We start from the raw sequence: 6,570 nt of genomic DNA, 5'->3' as shown, positions 1-6,570 counted from the left end.
AAGGGACCACGTGAAAAAAATAGAGGAGGATATTTTGTTTGAATTGATAATTTTGTAGGATGTGACATCAAATGTATTTTGTTTTAAGACTAGCACAATGTTAGTGCTTCGCCACACAAATAAAAAGAATCATTTCCCGTCGCTAACTTTTTAACATATATTTAACCATTATATTTATTTAAAAAACTTACATAGTTATCATTTATTTTTATGATTGGATTTATTACTAAATGTATTTTAATAATAACTTGCGTGAGATACCTAGTGGTATCCGTAATCTATACATGTACGTATAGATCTAAGGGTAACGAGTAGGAGGATAATCATATTTATACTGGACTGGTTAAAAAGTTTGGTTGCATGCTGGAAATGCTGGACCCTAATAGTATCCAACAAAATAGATCTTGTTCTTCGGAGATTAGAACTCTATCTTATCTATAAGCCTTACCCCTGCCTGCTATATAAGGGGGTACAGAACACCATCCGAGGGATATCTACGCATGATCAAATACAATCTCAAGCATGACTAAGGTATTATCTCGCTAATTGAGAGTCTGAACCTGGATAAATCTTTGATCGTTCTCTACGCCTTTCTAGCCACCTATATATTATTGCCGACCTAAATAGTCGACAACTCACATTTTCATAGATTTTCACAAAATTTTTAATGTTCAAACTTATGCGTTTTCACCATACACGTCAAATAATGGGTACGCCAATGCCAAATTATGTAGCCAATAATTTATAATTGCAAAAATCATTTATAATGGGTTGTGGGAGAGGCGTAGGATCACCAAAAAAATGAACGGAAAAGTACTGGTACACTTGTTTGATGCACCTAACAAATTTGATGGCTAATTGGGTTTCGGAAACTTTTGGCCATATGTACCGTGCGGATGGTAGTACTATGTACTATTGCAGTGTTGCTTAGTGCTAGAGGACGAACCAAAATCTAGGTTAGCATACGCTAGGTTGAAAACTGATCATATAGGACTATATTTAGACAAAAAACCATATATAACTTTCAAATATAAATGTAAGCATTGAAAATTGAAATGTACCTGAATAAATAAAGATTGAACACTACTAGAACCCCTAATAAAAAATCTCTTCAAATCTGGTCCCACAATAGAGTTGTCAATAAATTAACCTACATTAGTCAATAATCACAATTCATAAATTTACCATTTTACCTCTTTGTGATGTATTTTCCTTCTATTTCTTATCCATTTCTATTATTCTCAATTGTTAACCTACCAATTAGTAAATCACAAATTTCCAAATTAGTATATGAAATCATAAATTTATGAATTAGTAAAAGAAATCAAATATGCGCCAAATTGACATTCAAGGCGTATTTTGGACCTATTAGTACTTGATGGAAAGTTCTTTGAGTCATCTTTCCAATGGATCTGGTTGCATCATCAGATTCCACATGAAGCAGTCAAAACTAAAGAAACTAAGTTGCAACACCTGTCTAGGCTCTATTGCTTTGTAACTTCATTTGGGATTCGCCCTAAGAGGGACCCATGTTATATGTGCCCCAACTAGGTGGAGCATGACTTTAAGACCCACTAGGTCCTCTTGCTACCTCTTTAAATATTTATGGGTAGTTTTTTTTTGGGGGGGGTCTGATAGATTCAAAGTTAGCTCCTCTTATTTTGCTTGTAGTTGCGCGTGTCGGCTAGACCATCTAGTTGGTTGTCCAAAACCATATTTTTGTGAGTATAATCAAATTCACTTATTCAACATATTCTTGGTAGTTCTCGATTGCTGGCAAGAACGTATACCCTTGTGGTTCAGTTGACTGTGATCCATCAAGATTACGCATGGTCTTTGGTGTTGGTGTAACGAGAGCGTAGCTAGGGCTAGTCCAGGTGGACCTGTGACTACCCCCGAAATCGGCCCATAAAGAGGAACCCCCGTAGCCCAGCCCAGTAAGAAGAGAATGAGGCTAGGGTTTGCATGTTGCTGTGCATGTTCGCTGCCTCTGTGGCTCTACAGCGGCGCGCACACGAAGCAAGCCGCCGCTCGCACCCGCGCCTCTCCGGCCGGTGCCCACACCCGCACCCCTCTGGCCGCTGCACGCCCGTGCCACTCCAGCCGTCGCCCGCACCCCGCCGCCCTCGCCGACCGTGCTTGTGCCGCTCCAGCCGTCGCCCACACCCGCACCCGGCCGCCCCTGCCACCCGCGCCCCGCCGCGCACGCCCGCACCCAGCCGGCAGCTGCCCACCACCCTGGCGCCCCGCATGTGCTCCGCTGGGCCGCCGGTCGACGCCCGTCACGCCCGTCGCACCACCCAGGCACCAGCCTGCTCCACGCCTCTGCTATTCACCCAACACCGATGAATGTCACAGTGATGTATGTGTCTCTCACTCTCTCTGAGGTCTACGACCCTCTCTCTTAATCTTAATCTATGTCTCATCTACTCATGTAGATGATTTACTATAAACAAAATTTATCCCCATCTAATTTACTGTAATCTGTATACCGACTAGTCACTAATTAAATTTCAATCGGTTGCTACTTGCTAGATTATTTACTGATTTACCGTAAATTGTTTATTGTTAATTATATATTTATGAGTTATAACATCTCATTATTTCCTTGTAATTATAGGATTTTTATTAGGCTATTTTTATTTGGGTAAAACATGAAGAGGAGAGGAGATATTGTACCACTCTTCCAGAACCATGAAGCTAAAGCAAAGAAGAATGCTACCTCATATTTTGATCCGGTTGTTGATGAACCTTGTTTAACTCAAGAAAAGTTCAAGACACTTGGTGAGCTCCCTATTAAACTTGTTGAAACAAACAAGCTTGTGTTGTGTTTTTATGAATTGGTGTGTTCTTTTCTTAAATTAGTATTAATTTTACTTGTGATAACTGCAAGCGCCGAGAGGGTATTTTTTTTTTGCATTGAGCCTAGTAAAAACCAAGTTGAGAAACAATATTTGTGATGATTTGTTGAATCATTGCTTAGTCACATATATTGAGCAAGACATCTTCTCCAAAATTAGTGAGAAAGAGATAATTAACTTTCATGGCTAAGGGCAAACATAGACTTAAGTCTAAATAGTTGTACTGTAATATATCCTACTAGCGACGTCAGAGTTTGGACAGGACTACCCATCAAAAAATTCCTGGCTACGCCACTGGCAATCGCTAAGGCAAATGGTCTCAAGATGGTTGTAGTCGGGTTGTTAGCTTCTTCTCCACCTGATTGACTTATCTACTCTCATCGAAAGGTCAGGGCATCCGAAAGCATATCACATGCCTATATATGTAAGGAGGTAAAATTGAGATGTATGTTGTTCTTGGTAGCATGGGAAGTTACCAAGAGGCTCAATCAAGTTGATGATTGAAGAGTTTGACCATTGAAGGTGTATTCTTATGATGCAAGTAATGGTTTGAAAAGAAGTGATGATGGAGGTGTTTTTATGTCTGTCATGTGTAATGGGTATGCTTGTGGGCATACAATTTTCTCATGGTCATTGGTATTGGAATGCACTACACGTGCCCACCATGTGTGATTGCCATCCCTAGATGTTCATTCGAACAGCTCGAGTTTCTCCCTAACCTAAATCAGAATCGAAAAAGGAAAATAAATTATTTTTGCTTAGGTCAAGAGTTAACTAAGAGAAAATAAAATCAATTTATTAAATGGACCTAAAGGCTACAAATTTTTTTGTCATATTCCTTGCACCAAAACTGATTATAGGTTTTATAGTGGAAACTTCATAGAGAATGGAGTAGTCATTCAAAGTTAATTAAATTCCAACGGTTGTTTCTTTCCTTTTCCTTGGTCGTGGGTCTTTTCCTATTCTAAGGCCGAAGTTGGCTTTCACGAGTGTTGGGCCAAGCCCAAGCCGCTGCAGTGGCCACCCTAGCATAGCCAGCCGTCTCTTCCTCTCCCGGTCACTATCCTTCCCTTGTTTTCCTTTTTCTTTTATCTTTCCTTTCATACGGGGATAGGTGTCACGCCCGGAGTTTTATCCCAAGCCTAAAATCGTAAAAAGAAAATTCGTAAATAACAACTGGCTTAATTAACTCAGGAAAAATTTCTCTAAAAAAACCTAATTCAATTAAATCGAGGTTCCAAATCAATTAACATGATTTAAATTCAAATTGCAGAAGTATAAAATTTGGCCAAACAAATTAATTTAAAACTCGGCAAAAGTGGGGCTTTCCTTTTTCCCTCCTTTTTCCTTTCTTTTTCCCTTCCTTCCCAAATTGGGCCAAAGTCCAATTTCCCTCCTCTCTCTTTTCTTTTTCCTTTTTTCTTTTTCCCCTCCTCCTTCCCGGGCCGGCCCAGCCGAGCCGGCCCACTACCTCTCCCCTCGGCCGGCCCAGCCGACCGGCCTCCGGCCTTCTCTCCCTCCCGCGCGCGCCCTCTCCTTCGCCTGGGCCGCTGGCCGCTTGGCCCAGCGCCCGTGCCCGCGCTCGCCCGCGGAGTCCACGTCGCCTCCTCCTCCCTCGCGCCACTGACAGGTGGGGCCCACCTGTCAGCGACCGCGCCAGCTCGCCCGCGCCCGCGCCGGCCGCGTCTGAGCCGGACACGGCGCCGCGCCGCAACCGCCGTCGCTGCAACGGTCGCCGCCGAGTTCGCCGCGTCGTCGACTCGGTCTCCACCGGCCGCTCCGCCCTAGCCGGCGCCGCCACCCTATAAAAACCCCGTGCCTCTGCCCCGCCGCCACTTTCCCCCTCTCTGCCTGAAGCTTCCCTCCGTCGCCGTTAGCCGCCGATCTCCTCGTCGGCCGTCGGGCGTCGCCGCCTACCCGCGTCACCACCTCCGCCTCGGCTTCGCCGACCTTCCGCCGGCCTTCGTCGCCACCGGTGGTCGCCGAGCTTCCTCGCCGCCGCCTCGTCCTCTTCGCCGTCGTGCCGACTTCGTCGTCCGCGCGTCGCCGTCTGCGCTCGCGACGTCGCCGCCCCGCTTCGTTCGCCATCGTCCGTTCCTCCTCCTCGCCGACGTGTTGCCGTCGCCGCTGGTGAGCTCTCCTCTCCTCTCTCCCTCTTTCTTTCTCCTCGCGCCCTCACCGCCGTCGTCCGTCGGTGAGCCCGCTCTCCTGCCTTCCTCTGTTTCTTCGTGCCACCGCGAGTGCGCCCCGCCGCTCACCGTCGGCCGACGTCCTCCGCCGCCATCGCCACGCCACCTCCTCCCGCGCGCAACCATCGCTCTGCTTTCCCCCGGTCGCGCCGTCGCTCGCAACGGTCGCCGCCGATCCCGCTGCTCCGCTCGCGTCGGCCCAACAGCCATGCCGCTTTTCCCGTCCGTGCCACGCAACCACCTCCTCCGCGCCGCGCGACGCAAAGCCGTCGTTGCGCCGACGGCGCCGCCAGTCCGCGGCCGTCGTCGCCACAGTTTCCCCCTCCCTCCATCCTCCTTTGCCTCCCCGCGCACGCGCCACGCCGCCAAGCCGTTGTCGCGCGCCGCTCCTCCTCTCCCCGGCCATGCTCGTCGCCGCCCCGGTCTCCCCTCTCCTCTTTCTCCCCGACCCTCGCCGCCGCGTCGCACGTCGTCACCGCGCTGCCTAGGGCCGTCGCTCGCCAACTCCCTGCCGGACGTCACTGCCATCCACCACCCTCCGCCATCACCGTCACCCTCGCGACGCTGTCGCTGAGCTCCCTCCGCCCACACCCGTGCGCACCCGCGCCGCCGGCTGACTCGCCGCCGCGCCGCCTCGATCCCTCCGCCCGTCGTTACCCTCGCCTCGACGTCACCTCCACGACGCTGCCCCGAGCCGCCGCCGGCCGCGCCTGGGGACGTTCGCGTTGATGGTCGTCCTCGCCGCCACGGCTCGCCTTGGTTGCTCGACGTCGCGCCGCTCGGCCGATGTCGCCGCCACCCGATTCAGTCGCACACCGCCGCTCCGAGCTGCAGGCCACCTCCGCCTCGTCCACGCCGACCCGCTGCTGCCGTTCTCATCACCGGTGGGCCTCTCCCTTTCTCTCTTCCTCCCTCTTTTTCACTTCGGCCGCCGTCGTCGACCGGTGTGTCGCCGTCGCGTGCGCGCGCTGTTTGCCGCCGCCGACGCACCCTCTCGGGACCGCCTCCATCGCCTCGCCGTCGCCACCGTGGAACCGCCGTCCTCCGCCGCCCTCCGCGCCGGATGCCGCCGCCCTCCTCCGCCCGGCCGAAGCCGTCCTCCCCCTCCTCTCTGTTCTGTGAGGTCGGCTAGTGGGGCCCACATGCCAGCCGGACACCCTGCCCTCTCTCCCTCCCTTCCCAACGGGGTCCACCCGTCAGCCACCCTCTCCCTTCTCTCTCTCCTCTCCTCCCCGGGCCCACGTGTCATCCCCTCAATCTCTCCTCTCTCCCACTGACAAATGGGCCCCAGACGTCAGCCTCCTCTCACTCCTGTGCTGATGTCATGCCTCCAATTAATTACGCAATAATTCATTAAGGTTTTCTGTTTAGTTTAAAAACACAGATAATCTTCTAAGATTCATAAGTAATTCATCTAGTCTCCGTTTAGGTCCATTCAAGTTTCATTAAATCCAGAAAAATGCCAAGAATCCATTAAAAATAGTTTCTTTCTCTGTTTCAGTAGTTTTATAGCCTGTTTT

The sequence above is a fragment of the Oryza brachyantha genome, chromosome 8 (genome assembly GCF_000231095.2).
Source record: "Oryza brachyantha chromosome 8, ObraRS2, whole genome shotgun sequence".
Lineage (NCBI taxonomy): Eukaryota > Viridiplantae > Streptophyta > Magnoliopsida > Poales > Poaceae > Oryza > Oryza brachyantha.
The sequence above is the reverse complement of the archived record's forward strand: the minus strand, read 5'-3'. Positions refer to the sequence as shown.